Consider the following 25,651-nt stretch of genomic DNA (forward strand, 5'->3'; position numbering starts at 1 on the left):
TTAGTATGTGATTTAGATACTGAGATGCTTTGTCTTGTCCATGTTAAGGTGTGTGTACAAAAGACAACACTCAGGCTCCTGGGGAATGTAGACAAGACAGTCAGTGGCTGTCCTGGATGATGGTCCTGGATGGCAGCAATCCTCTTTTATTACTGCTCATTTCTACCCACCTTGTTTTTAAATCAATGACTGCCCATAGTGGCAGAGATGCTCAAATTGTCAATGAAGGAGCCCCTCAGCTGTAGTTATCTACACTTGGAAATTTCTGACCCCTTGCTCCCCAAATGACCTTTGTCTCCTCAACAGAAACAACCTGCACACTTTAGCCATTTCTAATGTCCAGATAGACAACAAATTCCATGAGAAAAATAGAGCACAGGGATCAGCTGGAATGTCTATCATATTAAACTGAATGGTGATTCAGTTTAACCCATCTCTATTCATAAATCAGTGCCCATGAAATGTAGAACATTCCAGTTTCAGATGAGGGCACAAGGGAAGAAAGAGTTCAAGATCTCTTTTGACATTTTTAATTAAAATAGATTTTATTTTTTTAATCTTAATAAAGATCATAAAACCATATAGCAGCAGTTGCCTTAATGTCTACTGTGCTTATAATTAACCTTTGGTCTCAGACATTAGACAGTGAATTCTGGATTCCTGAGGCATTAATTACATGGTAGTTATCCTATAATTGGTTTGAAATCAGTCTCTTTGAGACACTTGTACTAAAGACCCATGTCATTAGAGAGTATCCATGCAGTTGAATCATCTCATTTTATGAGGGATCATTTTGTTGTTTGGCCTCCCATGGTGATTGTTGCCCCATTCAATGTTTGCAGATTCTCATCAGCTCACACTGAAAAACCAGTATTGTCAATAGTCATAAATGCACTTTTCCCTGCATTTCCCTACCATGCCCACTCTCACCCACAACTGATTATCAGCCAAGATTTCCAAAACTGATCATTGATGTCCTCTTCCCCAAAGGTGCAACTGAAAAAGCAATTTTTTTATTTTCCACCCCTTAGATAACATGCAAGAATCAGATGCTTCAAAGGGACTAGATACAAGGAATCCAATTTTTCTTTTATTTTAATCACTATCATCAAACCATATTATCAATATATTTAATATATTATGATTATATTAAATGATCAGATTTATTTTCTCCCATTAATATATGCAATATATTAGAAATAATAACTTGTTTAATATGTATACTTCAAGTGCCAACAAGGGCTAGCTAATAAGGTTGTGTCACCCAAAATCAGAATCAAATAGCACTTCTCCAACACAAAGAAAAACTTGGGAATAATTTTACATCTTTGCATCTTGGTGCACTTCGACAAAAAAATAGCATAAGTGTTCCCAGCCATACTTCACCTGACAAGGAACTGAAGTGCAAAAGGGTCACCAGGTGTAATCCATGCAGGGCTGGAAGCACAAAGAGCAACTCCTCTAAATATTAGTCCGCTGCATACATTTTTCTTTCCCTTTATTTTCCTTTGTATTAGAAATTCTGCTGTCAATGACTCTCATGAGTGACCACATCATATTACAAACTCAAGAGTGAAAACTAAACAACTGCCAAAAAGAAATTATTCGTTTCTTTCGAAAGCGAGACTATTCTTAAGTCTTTGTTTCTTCTTTTTTAAATTCTTCTGTTTTAAATTGCTCTTTATTTTTTCAGCAACTAACACAGGCTTTGATTAAGATTTTCTTCCACATTTTCACTCCTGCTGTTCTTTTGAGAAAGAAATGAATACCTATCCTCTGAGATACGCAGGAAATCACCGGGAAAACCATAACAGAGCAGACTTGGCATTTCTTAAATTTCTAAGTAAAAATCAAACAGCAAAAAACCAACATGCTTTATAGAACAGAAAGCAGCAAAGAAGACTTGTGCCAAGGCTTTAAATAAATTCTTTCAAATCTTCCTAAAAGAAAGTGGGGGGGGCGGGCAGGGGGGGAAGCATCATTAAGCTGGATTCCATGGAAAGACAGTTGTTGTGCTTTGGGGTTTTTTTGGTTTGGACTATTTTTTTTAAGAGCTAAAAGAAATTCCAAGGCTTACACTTGCCTTGGAGCCTCAATGCCAATTTTTGTGGTTTTACAACCACAGTTTCTTATTTTTCTTTGTTTTTTATTTCTTTTTTTTTTTTTTTTGAGAGAGAGGGGGAGGAGTTGTTTGTTTATTTTTCTAAAGTATTTCTCTCTTTCCCATTGTCATGTATGATACCCACACACTAAACAAGGGAAACTAACACCAAAGGGCATTCAGAGAGACTGCCTATTTAAACCAAATGGCATTTTCCCTTCATCACCAAAGTGTAAAGGCTCTAACCAGCAGGATAGTTAAAGTGAGAATGACATTTCACCTCTCTTCCCAAGCTGTTACTGAAGTCCTACAGGACCTCAACTCCACCACCAGTTTCTTTTCTAGCCTTTTACAAGAGGCGTCATTTCCAAGATGGAATTCTACCCAAAATGCATATGAATGTACAAAACAAGCAGGATGAGGGTACAAAATAGAGTATTTTTTCATTCCTCCTTTCCTTACACTTGCAATTAGGTTACTGCTACAGGCTCTATGTCTGCTATGAAGGAGAATGTGTAAATTATCATTGTCTAGTATAAGTACTTTGTCCTCTATTGGCTGGCACCAAATAAAACGAAAGAATCTTCTGCATGCCCAAGTCTTCTCTGCATCCAACTTAAAAAGATTTATGGGGGTAGTCAAGGGAAAGCCAGGTTCTGACAGTGGCATTGTGAGCTCCTTCATCTACTGTCCTGGGTAGCTTCAATATTTATGTGTTTTATCTTGAAAACCTCTGTGAAGAAAGAGCAAAGGTTTGGGTTTTTCTGATTGCTGCAGGCTTCTCCTAATTTGTCATACTGTGGTTTATGTTATGGTAGAGAAAGGAGAACATCCTTTGCTGATTATGATTGCATAATTTTGCAATCTTGTTTGAAGTTTTAAATAAATAACATCTTCTTAACAGTAGTTTGAAATAAACAGTGACATTGTCCCTGGTCCGTGTACAGTATTTCTTGGTTTAGGTGGTGGGCTTTGGCAAGGGGAGGAAAATGAGAGCAAGATGTTTCCCTCTGCCCTTTTTCCTCTTACACCCTGCAAGAAAATCTAGTCTTACCTGTCAGCATCCCCAAGCTTACAGAGATTACTCCTTGTATTTCCAGATTATCTCAATGAGCCCAAAGTTCTCCCCAAATTAAAGGGGAGACAAAAACATAGCTTTAGAGGTACTCTGCTGCAGTTATGGGACTTACCAGGCTCATTGCCTGCAATATCTTTGGAGACAAAGGACCTTTTAGATATCCATCCCTCCCAAAGGCCAGTAGAGGCACAGTCAATTCCATTTCATGTTGTGTGATTGCCTGTGATTCAGACTTGCTTGAGAAAGTATGCACTGTTCTCACAAGCAGCATACCACAAGGCAAAAGCTGAGTTGTTGATGGTTCCTAGAGACTAAGCTTTGACAACATTAATAAAGCATTTTACAGTTTCTTAGAGTTTCTTTCCAAAGTATTTGACTATTTTCTGTTTAAATTACACCACCATAGAAGCCATTCAGGCCAAATCAGCTGATGCTCACTACATCACAAACTGATAATACACAGGAGTGTTAGTTTCCCTCTGCATTCTAAGGACTGCTCATGCTAAGTCAAGGCAGGACTCTCAGAAATACAGTTTAGAAAGAATTAGCTGGTTTAAGATTTGTTGTTTACTTCCTAAGCCCATGAAAAATTTATTGCTCTAATAAAAACTGAGTAAAATAAATAAAAGGAGCATCAAATTAAAGGAAATTGACAAGCTTGACTAACCTGATCTTTTCTATGACGAGGTGACCTAGCTGTAGATGAGGGAAGGCTGTGCTTGTTGTCTACCCAGACTTTAGCAAAGCCTTTGACATTGTTTCCCACAGGACTGTCCTAGAGAAACTGCCCACTTATGGCTTGGACTGGTATGCTCTTTAGTGAGTAATAAACTGACTGTATGGCTGAGCCCAAAGATTTGTGGTGAGTGGATTTACATCCAGGGCAGCCAGTCCCCAGTGGTGCTCCTCAGGGATTGGTCTTGCTGCCAGTACTCTTTAATAACCTTATCAATGAGGGGACCAAGAGCACCCTCAGTTTGCAGATGACACCAAGCAGGAGTGTGATCCTATGCAGGGCAGGATTTTGCACAGGGATCTGGACAGGCTGGATTGATGGCCCAAGGTCAGTGGTATGAGGATCAACAAGGCCACGTTCTGGGTCCTGCACTGGGGTCACAACAACCCTGGGTGGTGCTGCAGGCTGGAGACAGGGTGGCTGGAAAATGGCCCAACAGAAAAGGACCTGGAGGTCCTGGTTGACAGAAGCTGAACATGAGCCAGCTGTGTCCAGGTGTCCGAGAAGGCCAGTGGCATCCAGGCCTGTGTGAGGAACAGTGTGGCCAGCACTGCAGTAACCATCCCCCCCCATACTCATCACGGTGAGGCCACACCTCAAATTACATGCTCAGTTTTGGATCCCTCATTGCAAGAACGACATTGAGGAGCTGGAGCAAGTCCAGAGAAGGGCAATGGAGTTGGAGAAGGGTCTGGAGTACAAGTGATAGGAGCACATACTGACAAGGAGTAGCTGAGGGATGTGAGGTCATTAAGTGTGGAGAAAAGGAGGTTCAGGAGGGACCTTTTTGCTGTCTACAACTACCTGAAAGGAGAGTGTAGCCAGTGGGGGATTGGTCTCTTCTCCCAGGTAACAAGATATAGGACAATAAGAAATAGCCCCAAGTTGTACCAGTGGGGGATTAGATTGGATATTAGGAAAAATCTCTTTACAGAAAGGGTTGTCAAGTAGGCAGCTCAGGGAAGTAACAGAGTCACCATCCCTGGAGGTATTTAAAAGACATTTAGGTGTGCTACTTAGGGACAACCAGCTTGGCAGTGCTAGGTTAACAGCTGGGCTCAATGATCTTAAACTTTTTTCCAACCTAAACAATTTTATGATTCTTTTATAAACCAGAACAAATGCAAAGGCATTGCAAGACCTGAGGAAAGGGTGGTTTTCTTTTGTATTTTACAGTATTTTTAAAGTTTCTTGAACATAAGCAATGTGTTTTACTCAGCAACATCATACCATTTGTTCCACAGTTTGAAAAACAAATGCTCCTTTTAGCCATTGCTTTTTCCAGACCATGGGAAAATACCAGCAGTGAATTTAAGATTCATGTTCCTGAAGATGTATACATGTTGTTATGATCTCAAGTATGCTACTGCTTGAGAACTTGATTACACACTTTATGACTGTTTGTGGAAACAGTGACATTTTCCTCCAAAGATGAGGATTTACTATGAGTGAAAAGGGTTGCCTTGCAGCAGCTTAACCAAAACAGAAGTTCATTATCATGGCTATTGAAAGGCTAGAAAGAGACATTTTAAAAAGCAAAAATAAGAATCATACTCTTCCCCATTTCTCTCTCCCATTATTACTCATTCCCATCTTCTGTAACATCTTGCCATCTGTATTCAAGTTCCTGTTTAGCCCCCTATTTCTCAACTTATCAGTGTTTCTAACTTATATCCTCTATATTTTCCTTCTTCCTCTCAGCATCCTTTGCTCATTGCTTCTCTTCTTAGTATTTCACTTCTACATTTCTTGTGGTACTGCCTTTGGATTTCAGGCTCCTGAATCAGTTTGGTCATAGCATTAGAGAGGTTTTATCCCCAGGTGAGCATTTGTCTGAGTAGCAAAAAAAACACTAAACCTGGGCATAAAAGCATCTATTATTTACAAAAACACAAAGTTCATCTGCAGGTAACATTCCCATAATAAGACCTGGAGTTCGGTTTCACAGCAAGGAATGAGAAAACATGAAGTGAAATTTGTCATCTCATATCTTTAAAATGGGGACATTTTTCTGGGTTCCCTGCAGCATAGCCTGATCTTCAGCTTAGCTTTGTTATTTTTAGAGTACATATTTTTCATCAGCTGAACATTAGTTATCCCCAGTCATGCTAAGAATTATCTAATCCTAATTTTACTCCATTTTTCTTATATTTTGAATACTTACCTACATTTTTGCAGGATTTTTCCTCCTGAAGTTGTGAATAATCCCACTACCATTCTTTCCCAGATGTTCAGATGCTTGTCTCTCAGAGAACCCACAATTCTATTGTCAGAGATTTTGTCAATGTGCTTCCACAGTCCTTTTGAGCTTTTTTTTTATATATGACCTAAAACCCTAGTGCTGAAGATAGCCAGCATAAGACAAGTGCTCTGTGACATACTTATTTATCATCCCTCCAATACAAGCTGAGGCAGCAGATGCTCTCTAGAGTTTTCTCTAGGCTGATGTCTCCTGCAGGACACATGCCCAGAATCAGTGAGGACTGGAACTTTCAAAGTTCCTAAAATGCTGTGGCTTATCTAAACTTGCTTCATAATTAGCAACACTATTTAGGGATGAAGTTTCCTTTGTACTGAGTGCTGTGGTAACATAAGTAAAACATACGTACTCTATCCCAATGAAATTACATTATGGGCATAGAACAGTTGAGAAACAAATACCAAAGGCAACAACACAGCACCAGGTAGTCCAATGTGTAAGGAACAATCACTACAGACCTAGTTTTTACCAAGGTTTCCTTTAGCCACCTCAAAAATCAAAAAGAAAAGTTTTAGAGTGTAGAGTAAGACTACATATTTGTTTAGTGGCTGGTTTCAGGAAATTCTTTTCAAGCATTGGGAGCAGTAGAAAGAAAAGCCCAAAGGTAATTGCTTGAAATAAAAAATTAGAAATGAAGATTGGAATCACTTGCAAAATAGAAGGCCAGTTTGGAGATAACATCTGAAGGTGAAGCTGAAAATACAAAAAAACCAAAGCAAAATAGTTCATATTTGTTAGGAGACATGTGGATGATTGCAGGTAAAGGAGAATAGCTGATCTTAGATAATTCTATAAAGAAAGGCATGAAGATCTGAAAGTGATGACTTAGAACAAAACTTCTGTTTGATATGAATTTCCAGGTCAAAAGCCTGAACATTAGGAAACATGTTGATCAAGTAAGGATGTATAAGAAAGGGTTTGGGTGAAAAATTAAAAAGCCCAAGTTAGGCCATGGTGGACTTATGCTGGTGGCAAATACACTCAGGAATTTCTAGATGCAGGCTAACATGTTTGTTATCAGCTATGGTAGAGGAAAATAAGCATGTTAATTGTCTGGGGAAAAAAATCAGAAGTTAAATTCAACCCTGCATAAAGGAATAGGTCCTTCTAATTTCAGTCTGTTAGTTTATATGATTCTTTTGCCTTCATTGTAAAGTATATAACTTCTAGTCTATGACTCTGACCACTGCTACATTCAATTCATGAAAATACCAAAAAGAAATAAAAAAGATGATATCTGCTGAAAAGGATCATCAGCAGATTCAGTGAGAGGGATTTTGCAAATGAGAAGCATGGCATATATTGGCAGAGATCCATTGATTCTAAGGGAAACCTGTCATTCTGTGTCGAAGCATCAGCTTCTTCCTGTTTCCAAATAAATGAAGTGTTTCTGACCCACAGGTTAACTCTGAGATTCGAGCATTCATAAAAATGTTCAATATTCTGGCTTTCTCTGTGCCTAGATATGTATGGCAACTCACAGAAATATCTCCAGATGATAAATGGACACATGGAGGGTATCTGGAAAAACTGGACAGCTCCAAAGGCTTTCAGTTGTTCCTGTTCTTTTTCTCTCTTCAAAATACCTGTCAGGATGTATGGTAGAAAACAGAAGATGCTCCTGGTAATGAGCAAATATAGTGAACCATCTGGAAAAATCTGGCCTGGCTTTTTTTTTTTTTCCTCTTTAACATGTACAGATTTAGAGATCAAAAAGTGTTCCATGTAAACAGAAGAGAACCATTTATAGCATACATGGTTCTGGTGTAGTATCTCTCCAAAGAGCTGTAAAGCCAGTTTTTCTTGCAGTACTGGCATTTTAAAGATATTGCCTTATGAATTATCAATAAAACAATGGGGAGCAAAATTGAGATTTTTTTTTTAACCCGTGGTATATTGAAAAGAGAATATTTCCCTTCAACTTAAATAATGAAGGCCCCCTACTAAAATAATTCAACTGAAAAATAAGTTAGCTGAAGATTGAATTTCATTTGTCTCTCAAAATTAATGGCCTAGTCCCAAGCATATTCAACAGTGGCCTGGAAGAAACAGAGTTGAACCACACATTTTGAAGCAAACAGGAAAACTGTCAAAAGTATCTACCTAATCAAAAGCATCTACTAAACAATAAGTATTATGACAGGGTATTTAGCAAGAATTTATGAACCAAATGAATCTGCTACTCCACAATCCTGAATGTTTTACAGTTGTCTACATCTGTGCAAAAAGATTGCAAAATGTGCAGATAAGATCACTTTGCACTGATGCTGATTACTATACAATATATAAAGCAGCAAAAAATCAACCCTTGTGTCTCCCAGTTACCCAACATGGATAACCAGTGATGTTGACTCTGTGACTGTTCTCCCTAAAACTTTAATATATTTGTAAGACTGCTATATGAAAAACACATTCCCCAATGGCATAATACTTAAAAAGATTCAACAAATAAATTAATTTAGCATGTTATGAAAGAATTAAACAATGCCAACATATTTTTACTGTTCCCATGAGAACTACTATTTTCTTATAGTCTTGCTCTTTGCCTCTCGCCAGAAGTCAAGATGGCCCCAGAGAAAGCCAGGATAAACCTGCTAGTCCTTTAGTGAATGGCAATTGCCATTTCTGAGCTTACATCTGGTAGAGGTCACCTTCCTAAAAAGGACAAGACAGGATGACATTTCTTCTGACACCAAGGGTCAGTGAGTTAACTACAAACACACTTACACCTTGTTTTAATACTGTTTTAACAAGCAGAAGCAAAGTATTCATATTTTTAAATATATATTTCCTTAGTAAGGTTAAAATTCTTCTGTGATTGTTCTAGCATTTAAAATAATAATAGCAAAAAAAAAATTAATGGCATTTAGCTCATCCTACAAGTTTTTAAAGGGTTTTTTCCCACAGAATCATGCAAGATAATAAAATGTCACTGTACTGCTACAAACCAATGTCACTTAGCTAAAAGAATTGGCATATTTAGGGATAAATTCTTAAATACTTTATCAGAAGTTCTAAGATATACCAGATAACATGATTCATCTTCTTACTGGTATTTTCAGAAATGCCTGTTGGTTTCTCTGGTCCAGAAAGGAAGTTTTCCATGAACTTCTCTTGGCCCTTTGCAAACTCCCTCATCCTGAGTCCCAGGTCACAGTGCCACTGCAGAAGAGACCCATTTACACATATGTTCTGAGAAAACAGATCTTTGGACATACTGAAATAATTTTTACAAATTCTGAAGCCAACAGAGTCAGCAGCAAAACTATCACTGACTTTAACAGGGCCTAGATTTGTCTCTGAAGTCTCTTCACTGCACAGCAACATTGCTGGTTGACCAGAGGTGACTTCTGTGAGATGGCCACCTTGACTATCATGGTCAGAATGGCCAACACACTAGGCAGTTCACTCACAGGTAAGTGAAATTCCAACATTTTAAATTGAATGCACTGCTTAAAATAGGTAGAAATTAGCTGGGTTTGGATTTTGCAACATGTGAGGAAAGGGTCATGAGTCCATGAGGGAAGTATGCTACAACATGATTCCCCCTCCCTTACCTACTCAGCATGTATACATCAGCCAAGTGACACAGTGGCATCCCATAAGTACACAGTGAAATGTGAATTAACTCATGGAAATGCTGGTTGCAAACGCATTTGTACTTTGTTCTCTAATTCACTTCAGTTTGCCTGTTGTGTTGTTGAGAAGATAGCCTTGACACAATAGTTAAACTTTTACTCAGTGTGATTCTGGCAAATAAAGGGCCTGATACATTTTCCTAAATTTTTTGAAAACTGGAGACAATGTTAAAGCTACATTTGTAATGCACTTAAGTAAAAACTAATCACAGAACCACAGGAAATTGTGGTTCATTGCTCATGGCATCCTGAAATGATGAATACTACATTTTTTTGCTTTGATTAGAGACACCAGTTGTTTTTGTAGCCTAATACACAATGGTAGGAGGAAGGTAGGAAATGAAAGCATACTGAAAACACATTACTAATATACTGTGATTTGACACACATGTCCTGGAGCTGTTGTGAACAGCCTGGTAACAAATTCTAATGTGATTCATGTCTTTTTAAAGTGATTTTGCCTTCCATTGACCGAATATACAATAATGATCAGAACTAAGTGCATGAATAGGAAGAATATCATCACAGAAAGACACGCAAATCTACAATTTCAGTTTGAAATATCACTACAAGACAATGTCAGTAATAGCAGTATGTGTATTTCCTATGCAAGAAGATGTATATGTTGCAGTTAGATGCAAAACAGGAATATTTACATTTAGAAAAAAAATTACATACTTTGAGCTACACAATCACTGAAAGACTTTTCTTTGCAAAAGTAACTTCACTACAGGAACAATAACAGAAGACTAGAGAAAGTGCTTTGAGTGCAGTTGGAGAAAAGGCAGAAAATTGATTATGTTTCAAAAACATGAACATTTTTCCCTGGACACAACATAATTAACATATGCCATATACTTGACTGCACACTTTTGAGGCACTGTAGGTTATTTCTTCCTCAGAGGAAAAAGAAATCATAATCAATGCAACAGTACATTAATCCATAAATTAGTAAAATCTGAGCACAAAAAACTTGATAAACACAGCACCATGGTGTCTTACAGAGCCAGTAAAACCTATGCATGTGAAAAAACCATGTAAGACATGATACTGCCCTTTAAAATAACTTGGGAAAGATTTTTTAAACTATGTGATACACCAAAGCTCTAATAATTTCTTAGAAATTAACCTTCTGACTGTTTTGTACTCAGAAGCACTAGCAGCTATAAATGTGGCTAGATACACAAACACCTACCTTATGGGTAGGTTCTCTACTGTTGCAAAAAATAGTGCAAAGCATAGCACAAATCTCTCTGAGATAATAGTTAATAAATTTTAATAATATGAGCAATTATTTATATCTGAATATTTTGGAAAGCAGGATAGCTTTGGCATTTCTGAACCACAAAAAATAATTTCCTTTGCACGGGCCTAATCAGATAGACTTCAAGCAGGCAAAATATAAACTGATAAAATCACAAATTAAAAAACAAGGACATTACGTTGTTGAATTTAGTGACCTGAGCAAGTAAAATCCCCATTAAAAGAAAATTTGTCACCAGATTTGAAAAGATGGTGGTTACTAAGCACAGAATTAAATATTTTAGGCATTCATTGGAAGATTATTCTTTTCAACAGTGGCTGCATTTTTGTTATTAATTCAACAATCCAACCACAGAAAAAGTAAACAATTTAAAGTATTCCTTTGAAAAAAGGCATCAGAGAAGAAAGATGTACTAATTACTGAACATTTCTGCCTCATCCATATATGTGGCTCCTTGACTGAATCCAGCCCAGCATAAGGAAAAATAAAGAGCACAAATTAAATACACTCAGGAGAGCTGGGCTTGGCTTCATGCCCACCATCATCATAGTTAAACTCCATTTCCAAGATCCACCATAACACTTTCCTCTTAAGCTTCCTCTGGGTCACAGTGACCTTCGTTAAACGTTACAACAAGTGATAAAATGAAGACTGGGAGTACATTTGTTGTACAGTTAAAATTGAAAGGAACCAGGGGATCTGAACCAGATTGCAGATAAATATAAAATATTGCTCAGCTACATTCCTCTTTGTTCCAGATGTGTGATTTGTTACTAGTTATAACAGAAGGCAACTGTGTTTTGTAAAGACTAAAACCAACACATTACAGAATGCAGAAGCACCATCTATCAATTTTCTAAAAGGAAATTGCACCTGCCTGCAATCTTGTCCTCATTTGACTGAGCCCTCTGAGAAGCACAATGATTTAATGCAACAGCTCTTCACATTTGAAGGGTGTGGTTCAGCTCTGGCTTTGCAGAAATGAGTCTAAGAGTCTAAATTTAGCAGGTAGTAAAAGTTTATCCATGAAAAATAAATACAGAAAAACTCTCTTCACATTAACTGTGTACATCAGTGCAATTCACAGATTGTGCCCTGCCACTTCCCTGGGACTGACCCACATCAGCTGTATTTTCAGTCCTGCAGTTCTCTCAGGCAAAGTGGGCAGCATAGCCACTGCTTTGCACCAATGCCATCCTTCTCACACTTTCAAAGACGTTGACCCCCAAGTTCTCATTAAAAAGTATGGGAGTTTAGCCACGTAGCTGTAGCCCTAACAACTGGCTGTGATCAATGTAAAAGTAAACAGTTATTCAAAGTTACTCTGTTAAAATGTCCCAGTTTATCTTCAAGCAAAAATGTGAAGCTTTGTTTCTATTTGCTCTTTCCAAAAGACAAAGATAAAGGATGTAGTAAAAATAATCATACTGCAAAAGGAAACAAGGTCTGCCATTCACAACATCTCAATTCCAGAAAAAGGGAGACAGGTGACAGGGAAAAACTCATTTCATTTGTTATTACTATGGACACTGTTACAATTTTCATTCTCATCTACTCTCAGCTACTGACATTTTTTGATGATTTAACACAGTCATTACCAAAGCAAAATTTACATGGGGTTCAGTAACATTCTTGTGAGAGCAAAATTAAGTAAAACAAGGAAGAGCTGCGCATGCAGATGATGATGGTCTGGCAGCTGGGTTACACTCAGAGCCATGTACTGCAATGAATGGGGCTATTTGTGCCCCAAGGGCTATTCAAAAACCTGTATTGGCACATTACCCTGCATCCCCAAGCAAACTTCAAACATACACATGCTGTCTCCAAAGCACAGCAGGAACTACCCTCAACACCAATACAGCTCAGTTCCTATCCATCACAGCTGCCCTCCCGTTCTGTGCAGGGCTCACACCAGGACAGGACCTTCTATTTTGTGTACCAGCATGTTGCCACTCTGCAGGGAGAAGTGCTGCACGCAAAATACTTGCAGGAACTCAGCAGGAGCCACTGCCTCATGCAGAGTCAACAGACTGGCTAACAGTGGGGCTCACTGAGGAGCTGCTTCCCAAGCCCTTTGCAGCAACCCACCTGTCCCTTTCTGCAGATGCAGAGGAGCAGACTGGTTCATGGGGAAATTTGGAGCCAGATTTTGAATTCCCATTATTCTTCAGACTGTGTCATTTTCCAAATGATTTTCTGTGGAAAGAAACACACCGCTGATCACTTATTAGGGCAAGCATTGTGCTGGAAGTCTTATGCAGAGCTACTTATTGGGGAGGCCACAAAGAGGCCTGCCAGAGGAAAAGACATGGGGCTGCTTTCAGCCTACATGAAGCAGATCCTTGAACAGGAACCAGAGAATGAGACAGTAACTCTGAGGGAATGCAGAAGTCAACCTCAAAAGATCAGGTGACTGGTGGCATCATGTACTGGTATGAAGCAAAGTCAGCCAGCTCTCACCAAACAAAAATCTCAGCAGGAACACCCAGGCAGGAACCCCTACGCTGAAGAACAAGACACCATATCCCAGTAAGATACCACATGGGCAGAAATTGCTGCATTATATAATGGTGAGCTTGGCTCCTACCTCTCTGCATGGTAGGGATTCTCAGCTCCCAAGGAGTTCACAACTTGGAGGAGCTGTGAGATGTTGCCTCTGGCCATGGGTGTGGCTTTAGCACTACCATAATTTCCTGGCTCTTCTGTCTCTGTTGTCCATGTCAAGCGTTTTGAAGTGGCACTGTTACTTATTTCTAAGCGCAGTTGCCACTGATGCTGAACAGTGATCCATTGTTCTTATTGTTGCTTCTTCACTCAGTGGTTCATAAAAACAATGCTTAAGATGCAGCTTCAGCACAGGGAGTCCTAAAACTGCCGAGTGTCAGAAGCTGGAAGAATCACTCTGTACTTGCCCTGCTTCTTGTGTTTCTCCCTGAGCACCTTCTGCTGGCTGCTATCAGGAAAAATGTGCTGAGACCTTTGGTACAAGCATGTACTGCTTCTCTTATACCCTCTCTCTGATATTTCCCCACTCAACACTAATAGCTAAGGTGCAATTCTTTTGACTGACCACATTAATGTTCTTCTCCTGTTGTTTAAAAACTGCTTTCACAGTGTAACACTTTGATTTTCCATGTCAGCATCCTTCCCAGATTGTACTGCATTGACTGAAGTAACCACATCATGGGAGTGAAGCAATCTTTGCTTCACAAAGAAAAGCCTGAAATAAATATTGGAACATATTGATATACTCTGGTTTGGACATAACTACCTAAAAAAAATCAAACATATCTCCCCCCTCCCCCCCGCCAATGGAAAAAAAAAATGAAGACAATCCAATCTGCATTCTGTCACCAGGTTCTCACAAGGATTTACAAATTCAACAATAACAAGAGGGATTTTTGAGGAAGGGGAAAATTAGCAAAGATAAATTTTACCAGCATTTTCCAGCTTTTGATAAAATGTCAAATGGGTGTTTATTTAATTTTTTTTCCCATTTTGAAATCCTAATTTCACCAGCTGTTTTCTTTCTCCCCATGGGAAAATGAGATAAACATTTCAAAAACATAAGCAAGTGGCACTGTTTTCTACCAACAGAATTCCCCATTTCATTAAGAAATTCTGAATCAGAGGGTTTCTAATTTTTAAAAATAAAAATTAAAAAGTCAGAAACTTTATATTCAAGAAACAAGTAAACAAGAATTTTTCTTTGCTCATAAAAAAGTAAGAGTATAATGTACTATATGTGGAATAGAAAAACTAATGATCAGAGCTGCACAGCAACTCTGAATTTTAAACATATGGTAGAAGAATACATAGATTTCAAAGCAAAATAAAGCTTACTAAAATGACCTGATAATTTTGAAGGCAGAGACTTAAGATGAGAGAAATCAATACCCACAGGACCCAAACAGGCACACCAGAAAATGTGAGGACTCTGGGGAAAATCTTCTATGGTTTCTGAAGGGAACTTTTCTTTAAGCTATTTAATAAAACAATTGTTCAATAGATGCTTGCCTTTCTCTTGAGTAAGAGTTATTCCCAAAGGAAACAAACCTCAATATGATTGAAAATATTTGTAAACTTATATACTTTGAACAAACAGAGGAATGTATTTACTAAGGAATAGATAGCTTATCTATAAGGAACAACTAATGAAATATGCTGTATCATTTGTTATCACAATAAATAGCAATACTTGAATATAAAGCATATTCAATGCTTTGACACAGTATTTTTAACAATATAACTGTAAACTGCATATGCCACACCAAATTGACTGAAAAAGGAAGATACTGTGTTATTCCTGAACTAGAAAACAAAGCTAGTTTTTAAAAAATACATGAAATTAATGACAAATTAAATCTTAAATCTTGAAAAAGGAATTCATAAATATTTCACATCCATTTAATATTTTTTAAACAACTAGATTCGTAAGAAAGATACTTGCAAACAGATATTACATTTGAGATTAAATTTACCAAAACTATCTCTGCGTATTTAAATGCTTGCAGAGGTTTGTTTCTGGCTAACAATTCAAATCATACGTCATACCACAGTTTTGGATAAACAATGATCAAAACATACTAGAAGAGCAATCATGAAAGGACTAAACAGAGAGAAACAATAATGATGAAATGCTGATTTGCCCCTGTATGGGAGATTAAGGAACCTGCACAGAGCGGATGTCACATTTTTTTAGCAATGCATGTACCCAAATTTGCTTTTGGCAAACATTGCTTAACTGCTGCTGTTTTTCATGAAGCCAATGAAGACTGGGTTAGATAATGAGCTGGCATGCACTTTTGAAATGTTTACTGTGTTCCTTAAAGTAAGGGGAACATGCTGGTTCTTAAACTAATTTGTTTTTTGTTGTTGGCTTCCCCCATCTCTCCCCTTAGTATTCTGTTCTCCCTGTCTTTGGAATAAACAGAAAATGACTGAATCTTTTTATACTTTTTTTTTTCCCCTCTTACAATTATACAACCAAAAAATCTGTAGTTTCCAAATGGCAAACAACTGAGCCATGTCAAGAGCCATGGTAATCTCATGTGTTCACTCCATTGTTAACAATGAAGGAAGGGGGATGGGGAGGACAAAATAAAATCTGGCTATTCTGGCCTAAATGCAGGACATGAACGAGGAGACATTCCACAAACAATGTAGTCTTTTTCTTCTGGCTGGGGGAGGTGATGGGGAAGATGATGGTAGCTGGACTTTTGTGGAAGGAGAAGCTGTACTCATCTTGACAGTCAATACAGCATTCAGAAAGCTTACATGGTGGGAAGAATTTCCCACCCTTTGTTAAGTAGGAACTTGATTTGAAAATGCAGTTTTTAATTAAAATTGGCACTTCCAAGCTTCATGCTGGCATCCACCATCTTGCTAAACACTGAGCTCATTTGTGGTTCCAGCAGTTTGCAAACGCAGTCTCGGAGGTGACAAATCATTTCCCATCCTGCCACCCTTACTCAATCCTACATCCCCATCTTATCATGAGTACATGGGAAATTTACTCCACTAAGACAAAGCAAGGACTGTAGGATGTGGCCTCATTTGGCTAGAATCCACAGATCCTAGTCTTTATTACTTTTAAGGCCTTATTAACAGAACAGAATTCTTCAGAAATGTTTGGAGAAAAACAGGGTCAGTTATTTTTGAGGCTTCTACATGCTTCATTTCACTCAGACATCCACAGCCATCATAATGGATAGAGATTTGTTGCTTAGCTCACATTTCATTCTCTTCCCACCTATGCTCCAGACAGTGGAATTCAAAGACAGAAATTCCAGACTATTACCACCACCAACAAAAATTTCTGGGTAGATAAGATGCAGAATTTATCTATCTGTTTCACATGGATGGACAAAATGGCTTATTTGTTTTATTGATTTAATGAATAGATTTGCATATGTAATGCCTTCTGACTTGAGGGATCTCAAATGAAAATTCAATTTACAGGACTACTGAAGAAACCAGCAAAGCATCTTCATAGTATCTTCATCAGGAGATCACATATCATTATTTAGGACCTTTTTCTAAATAGTCCTCTGGGGGAAAAATACTATTTTTTTTTAAAGTCTATTTTTTCTAGCCATGCATATTCTGAGATGATGAATAACAGGCTGGGAGGGTAATTTTTCTGCTTTTTAAATTTTATTTGGATAGATGTCTTTACAATGTCTAACATTGTTAGGTTCACTACAAAGGATTTCACTTCATCTTACAGTAAAAGAAAAATATTATGCAAATTGCATAAAGGACTTCACAAGACTATCCAGTTCATGTGAATACTAGCTAGCAAAGCAAACTGTTGTTGGCTTTTGAAAAATCTGTCAACAATTAAGCTCATCAAAAGGAAATTCATAAGCCAATTTAGCAGAAATGTCTCACAAAGCCTGAGCCCTGTAAGGTACATTCATGTATTTATTTCTGTTAAAGTTATATTCAAGAATTAAAGTAATTACCAAAGATCCATATATTTGTACTAAAAGCTTGCAGAATGTACAAATCCAAATATAGAAAGAACCTCAAGATTTCTAAATTACTGCAATTTGGAGTCATTTGCAGAATGATTTTCCAACGGGAATAAATCAGTGTTCCAAGCCTTCTCACATTATTCTGAGAAATATCATCTTTCAAAAAGTAGACCAAAAAATGCAATATCTAACACCTACACTCAGCGTCCACTTACCAACATACATCCTATGTACCTCTGTGCAACAAAACCCAGATCTTCATTGCTGCATTTAAAACATTCTAAAGTTTTTATTTAAGCCAGAGGACAAGGTTTTAAGAGGGTTCCACAGAAAATGAGAGTTCCTCAATCTGAAACCAAAGGAAGTAATCCAACAAAAGAATATGTCTGCACTGCAAACTGTCTCTCCATCTCCCAAAATCCTATTACAGAGCACACAGAGCCTTGCAAAAAAACAGGAGTTCTTTTGTCTTGTGACTTGTCCAAACCATGCTTAGCAATCTAGAGAAGTCTCTTCAGGAAACTACAGACTTCATTATGGAAATTCTCTCTTCACTGCATGTTAATTTGATTATTTTTATTCAGAATTTTGCACGTATACACCACTTGACCAGATCTGACTCATCACACTTGCCCTGTGCTTAAGATTTTATCCTAGCTTCTTCCAGTAATTAATTTGTGTTGATTTTGTAAGATCCTGTTCATGACCTTAAAGCTAGTTCATAGGGTCAGACCTTTCATTTTTCTGTGTTCAGCTATTACTTTCTGCCACTGCTCTTCCATTATTCAACCTCCAGTCTTACAGGAATAGGACTTGGCTGATACTTATTTTTGCGAAATTCTTTGCCTTCCGATCTCAGGAATTTTGTAACTCTGTGCTTCAGAGTGTCTGATTAAATCTGCATTAGGATTCTGTCCTTAATCTAGAGTTCAGCAAATGCTTTAGCTTCGGTCTGAGGAAACTTGCAAGAACAAAAACTAAAAACATTTATGTTTTATTTGGAGAAATCTATTGAGGAGCATCTGCTACACTATCTTTCTACATTTGTAGATGACACTTACTCATTGGCTACTGTTTGTTTCCTTTTATATATGAGCACAGTGCAGATATTGCCAGAAAAAAATCAATGTTGAAGTGAATTTAAGGTTGCATGACTGTACTAGAAGTTTTAAAATTCAGTAGTAATTGTGCCATTTCTCCCCAGATAAGCAGCCCAACACTTAACTTTCTTTGACTGAGTCCAAATATTAAGATAGAAATCATATAGGTGTGAAACAAGCAATTTCCATCCCATCCTGTAAAAATACTAGACATGAGCTGTACAGTTCTGATTAATCACAATACTGTTCATCGTTCCAAATCAGACTCAGTGATTTTTATAGACATCTGTTTTCTTTCACATTTACCACATACATGGATGTAGTGTCACTATTACAGAGATTTGACTCATTGAAAAACATCACAAGTCAACCACTAAATCAGTGAGGAATACGCAGCCCATCAGAAGCCATGAATAATATAAGATCCATATGGGCTTGGATAAAATTACCAAATTTGTGAGGCCATCAGGCTTTTTGCACCCTGCCTTGCTGGAGATGAGGTGGTGCTCAGCAAGCAAGCTTTCTGAGCAGCCAGCAGCCACAAAGCTCCTGGAAGCTGGTGGACATAACTATCTTCTACTCAGTCTAAGTGAGGGAGCAAGAAAATACTCCTTTTGTTTAGCAATAAATATAACAATAGAAGCTACAGGCTAAAGCACGAATCAGCATGACAAGGTTGGAGGAGGAACTGGGCGGTGCAGCCTGAGGGATCTCCTCCAGAGTCAAACACAGAAGCAGGAGTTGGACTTTGCTTGTTATAACTACTTCTTGTCAGAAGAAAGTAACACGCAGGAGAATGAGAAGACAGTCCAGAGAGGGGTTTGCAGAGGCTGGTCAACACAGCAATAGAACCCTCAAAGAAAAGCAGAAGGCTTTTGGGGAAAAGTGATAGCTGCTGGAGGACTGATCATGGCTGGGACCAGGGACAGTATAGCCATTGTGCTGGTCACAACAGGGACATGCTGTGTTAGAGCCAGCAGTACTATAGCACTAGAGTACCACAGTGGAGCTGCTGCTCCTGCCTCCACAGTGCCAAACGTTCTCTTCTGCCATGACAGAGGGCCTGGGCTGCAAAAGTGGGACACCAAAGACCCAGGAAATTCACAGCTGGCTGTTCCTGCCACACTTTTTCTCCCATGATACTGCCCTGTACTATACAAGAGGATGAAGGCAGGCTCAGCTCAGCAATGCCAAGCAATAGGACAAGAGGCAATGAGCAGAAACTGAAGCACAAGGGGTTCCACTCAAACATAAGGCTGAACTTCTTTATTGTGTTGGACAGATTACCCAGAGAGGCTGTAGAGTTAGTTTCCTTCTCTGGAGATATTCAAAAGCTGTCTGGACACAGTCCTGAATAATGTGCAGCAGGGCACCCTGCTTGAGCAGGGAGGTTGGACTAGATGACCTCCAGTGGTCTTTTCCCACCTTACTGATTCTATGTTTTACTTCTTTGCCCAGAAATGTTCTCATACCAGGAGGAGGAGCGGGCACCAAGCATATGCTTCCATTGGAACTGCTCATGAGGGTTCAAATCTGAATTCAAAGTGGGAATTCCACCTTTGGAGCACTCTCCTCTCAAGAGAGACAGCATGGTTATTACCAGCTCCAAGGCAACCAGCTGGCACATAGCAGCAGGGGATACCTGTGTACATCCTTCTCTGGAGCACTATATCCCCCATGTCCCTCCGTGGATCCAGCTGATATTTTGCAATTTGTGCTTAAAGCAACTGAAAGACTCTCACTGACTTCACTAGGTTCAGATCAGATATTTAATAGAAATTCATGATGGAGAATGGCTGACTAAAGGCTGCTGGATTTAGCAAGTATTTTTATGAGGGAATGCACAATTGCTACTTGCTGTGTACCAAAATGCATACCTGAGAAGCATAAAAGTAACAAAAAAACTTCAGGCTCCAAACCCCTATTTTATCTCTGAATTCAGGTATTTTAACCAAAGGGACAGAAAACAAGCTTGAATTTCTTTTCTTTAGCTTTTCCTACTGACTTTTCTCTGAATTTTTCTGCTGTGCATCCCAAGCTGAGGTTCATCTCTCTGCCCCCAGTCAGAGTATAGTGTTGGATACATAATTTTAAATTATTACCTTTGTGATTCTTTACTGCCATAATTTTATTTCCAAATTAGTTATTTTAATGTGCTTATACTAGTACAACAGTATTCAATTTTTACAAGACACCTATTCGATATTTAAGCTGTGTGCAACTCTTGGCAGCCTACTGACATAGCAGAGAGGCCAGGTTTGCAGAAAACTGTCTCCTCCTGCAGACTTCTAAGTATCTCATATTGAGCATACTAAAAAAAAATGTTAACATCTTCTGAAAACTAAGCAGTTATGAAGGAAAGAAAAAACAGATTGGAGTTACTAAAGAACAGAGAGAAGGCAAGTAATTTGTGCTAAGGCAGTCAGGAAATCACAAGCCTAGAAAGACCATGCAGAAAACTGTCTGTGTTTTGCCAGTGCTACTGAACAATACCCTACTGCCTGGCTTTTTAAATAGTTTTTAACATTTAGCCCTTTTTAAATGTGTAATTGTGTTATGGATACTAATTTCCTCAGAACTAAGTATAATTATTCTTCTAAATATTTGGTTCATCTCTATTGTAAACTCTTCTTACGACAGCTACAAAATATTGCTAATATTTTTGAGTTAATAGTGTATTTAGAAGGTCGTGTCAGGTTATTGCTGGGAGGATTAAAAGATTTTCTTTCCTCCAGAGCCCTTTGTTATAAGAAACCAAGGAAATTTAAAACAGGATTTATTCCTTAGAACCACGACAAACCAACAGAGTACCGTGGCAAGAGCATGAAGTAAGAGCACTCTGGGCCAGGAAATTTACAAAGAGAGCTTTCTTCAAACTCAAAAGTTGAGTTGAAATTTTAAAGCTCTTAATGGTTCTACATTAAGAGCAGCAAAAGACAACTGGTTTCACAGTCATTCCCACTTACAAATTCTCTTTCAAAAGACTCTGGTACAATAACTGGTAAGCTAGTGGCTGTCACTAACACAGGCAGACATTCCTGGCACATATAAGCTTCATTTGGTGCTTGTCAAGCGAAGCCCAGCTGGCTGCTCCCACTGCCACTGTCAGGAAGAAAGGATAGAGCATCCCTTCAGTGGAGAAACAGGAAAGATAGGCAGGAAGGAAGAAAATAAAAAGGAGAACCTGGGAAAGTTTGGTCTCAGATGTCAAAACAAATCCACTGACAGATATAATGGATTTTCCCAACAGATGTTACTCAGAAACAAACAAGTCTCCCAAGCCTTAGGATCATGCCTGTAGGAGGTTTTAAGTCAGGTCTGCATCTTTATAGGAGTGCTGTCATTACATTAATCAACTGCTTAGACAGAGTAATGATGATATCAGGATGAATGGTAGGTCAATTGAAGTGGATGTGCCCTCTGACTTAGTTTCAGATTAGAATGCATCAGCCCTATGAAGTAATTGTGGATGTCCCAAAATCAGAAGGAATTTATTTGGACCATGCCAAAACCCCCCAAATCCTACCAAAACCAAGGCATTAGGTATTGTGGTGGCTTCCTCTTAATCTTTTAGAATGATCTCTCAAATAGAGATAGCTTAGACCTTGCTTTCTACATTACCTTATTCTGTTTACATTACCTTCTACAGTACCTTATTCTGAAAAAAAAATTCTATGTAGATATTTTTTTCTCTCTGTCATTAAAGTTACTTTAGCATGAGAGTGACTTCTAAACATTGCATCAAACTGGTTTTTTGAGCAACTGAAAGTAAGAGCATTGGTCACATGCTCATGTTCTACTGGAACTGGGCCTATAAATATTCTGACCATTTCCAAATGTATGTGACATGCCATAATGGATATCCTGAAAAAGAACTGATGCAACAGCACCAACAGAAATATTTACATATCATTTTTAAAGATTTCATCAACAGGTGGCTTTCATCTACGACACAGTATTCCTAGCTTAGCTACTGCAACACTGTGAACAGATGTTTTTAGGCATCATCAATGGGATTACTCTAGAATTTGCTCATCATAAATCAGCACACTGCAATGTCCTTTGTGGTGGGCAGTTAATATATCCTGCTTCCATCGGTTCATCTATATGATAGTTCACGGGAGGATGAATGAGCTCACTCCTATTTGAGATGACAGCTTGATGCAGCATTTCAAGGCTTAGCCTAACATGCCCTTACTTGAGGTCAGCCAGCAACCAGTCCCAGAAAACATGTTTGTTAGATGTAACTGAAAACAGTTTAGCACTCGCATTAAAGTAATAATTAAACATGAACAGTGTGCCTTGATGTTGTTTAAATAAATGACACATTCCATGCCCAGAGCAGTTTTCAACCCAGTTTTGTGACAGACAAAACACAATAACTGATCCAAGAAAGAATTAATGAAAAGAGTACCAAGAGGTTAAGCAGCTATCATTCTGACTGAACCATATATTATGGTGTCTCACATATAACGTACCTCAAAAAAGAAGGTGGAGCTCAGTCACATCCAGCATGCCTCCACTAAAACAGCTGGCACAAACAAGCAGATGGGCTTGTTAGCAGCTTCCTCTTGAGAGCTGTTATATAAGCATGGAGACTGTAACAAGAAAAAGAGAAAGAAATGGAAAATAACTAGATAAAAAATTCAAGGAAAAACATTATTTATATGCATCTACCTTTGTAATTCTAACTTAGACAGAAAAAGGAAACAGAAGTTTTTTCCTCAACTGTGTAAACTCTACTTTAAAATAGCTTTTCATAGAGATTTGTTTGCACAGTTTGTGTCAGCTAGATATTTCCCAGAAACCCAGAGCAATTGATAGTATTGACATCTGTACCCAGGAGTTTCTTTTCTCTCTCTAAACCATATTGCTAAGATGAGAACCCTAAGTCAAGTGACTCTAGACACACTGCAAAAATCCACTAAGCAGTAGGTGAGCACTTAGAGAAATTAACTTTTATTTGGGCTGGAGGCAGCTGCAAAAATGGGGCAGGAACAAACAGGTTAGAATGCCCCATTACTTGGCCTATTTGAGTCATTAGAAATGCTCTATACTGTAAAAGAGAATCCATTTCTCCACTTAGAGTTATTAAAATAGTCTAAAAACAGGTCCAGAAGCAGAGACATATTTAAGTGACTGAATCCCAGTCTCTGGTGTGTTCCTTTCCCAGTGACATTCCCGAGGTGCCCATTTTCAGGTACACTCCAAATGGGCTTTCCTCATCTTAACAATGCTCCCCAATTTAGCATCTGCAAATGAGGCTTCTCCTTTTACACAGAGTTTAGGCATTTTCATTCAGATGAACTATACTAGAATGGCTACCTTCAGCACTGTAACATTTACTTCTTGTGTATCTAAGCTATATTCAAAAGGGCACCTGGCCACAGAACTGCTTTGTGCCTGGTCTGTGCCATGTGAGGGGACACTGGCTAACATGAACAAGAAGAGATGGCTCAGCCTCAGGCAGCTGGTGAGGTTACTGTGCCCAAGTGTCCCCCTCACTCTCCCTGAGCTGATATTTGAGCTGTTCACAAACCAGCTGGTGAACCACTGGAGTTATTTAGCTCTTTAAGAGTGGGGTAAACAGCTAGAGGTGATAACCACATTAGCTGTCTCAAGCTGGCAGTAACACATAAATCAATCAGAGGCCTCTAGGCACATTGAAATGGAATACACAGACACCAGCAAACTAAGCAGGAAGCTGCTTAAACCAGCCCTTAGGAAACACAAAGACAAGTGCAGTATAAGATTGCACACACACTCACACACACATACCACTCACAAATGGCCCCATCTCAGCCTTGGTTTTCTGCTCTTCCTCTGCTGAGAGACTTTTAACCTACATCTTCCAGCAAAAATTCAACCACCAAGATGCCAGAGCAGGTTCCCACTGTCCTGCCCACCATCTGTACACACACACACACCCTTTTATTTTCTTCCTTTTTAAAAAATACTATTTCATTTTCTAGATGCCTATTAGTTACATCTACCTCTCCTTCCTCTGTAGTAAATATACTAAGATAGATTTTCTAGAAATCATTATTTTTCTTATCCCTCCAGAAACTGCACAGGGAAAATTCAGCAGGAACATAAGTAGGAGGGCATCAAGTACAAAAACCCAGCCCTGGATAGTGTTACATCATTCTCCTGGTGAAATGTTTTAATTCACCAAAACAGGCAAAAAATCTCAACATCTACTGACTGAAAGGTAAGAACCCCAAGGAATGCTTGATTCAACACCACAAAACAGGCCTTTTTCTGATGAAATTATACATATTCTCTACACACTTTTTTTTCTGTAACCACAAGCAAGACAGAAAAGAAAGAGGATGAGAACACATTTCCCTCAGTTTTAAGATGTGGGCTGAACCCCACAGGGATTGATGTGGTCAGGACACAGGCAGGTGGCACAAACTCAGAAACAGACTGATAGGTTCTGTGGGTATTTCACTAGCAGAAACTAGCCCAGAAAGGATTGGCATAGAGAGACAAAAGGTAGGTGGGAAGGCAGGCTAATGCCAGTGACACTAGAGATATCCTAAGCACTAAAGAGACATTTAAATATAATTCCTCACATTAACAGATATAATTCCTCACATTAATCTAGCCCACTAGTTCTGGTGATTCAGTTGCCTGCACAAAGAATTGTGCTATTCTGCCAAAAAGCTGCATATCTATGGAAACATATGGAGAATTTCAGCCATCACCTTATCGGCACTGATCATTTATTTTCTTGAGATAAAAGCAGCAGCTGTAATGGCAAGAAAGTAAAAATATTATGCTTGTTCATACCTTCTTTTCATACAGTTTAGACAGCACTTCCCCTCTTCTTTATGCTCAGCACTGGCAGATAGTCTGACTTCCCTTCTAGAACCACACACACTGTGTGTACAGTTGTGTCCAACACTAACCTACAGAACCATTCTAAGGAAAAACACATAAAAGAGAAGTGTACTTAAAAATAGAGTCACAGCCACGTGCTGTACTCAGCG

This window comes from Molothrus aeneus, chromosome 6 (genome assembly GCF_037042795.1).
Source record: "Molothrus aeneus isolate 106 chromosome 6, BPBGC_Maene_1.0, whole genome shotgun sequence".
NCBI classification, from domain to species: Eukaryota; Metazoa; Chordata; class Aves; order Passeriformes; family Icteridae; genus Molothrus; species Molothrus aeneus.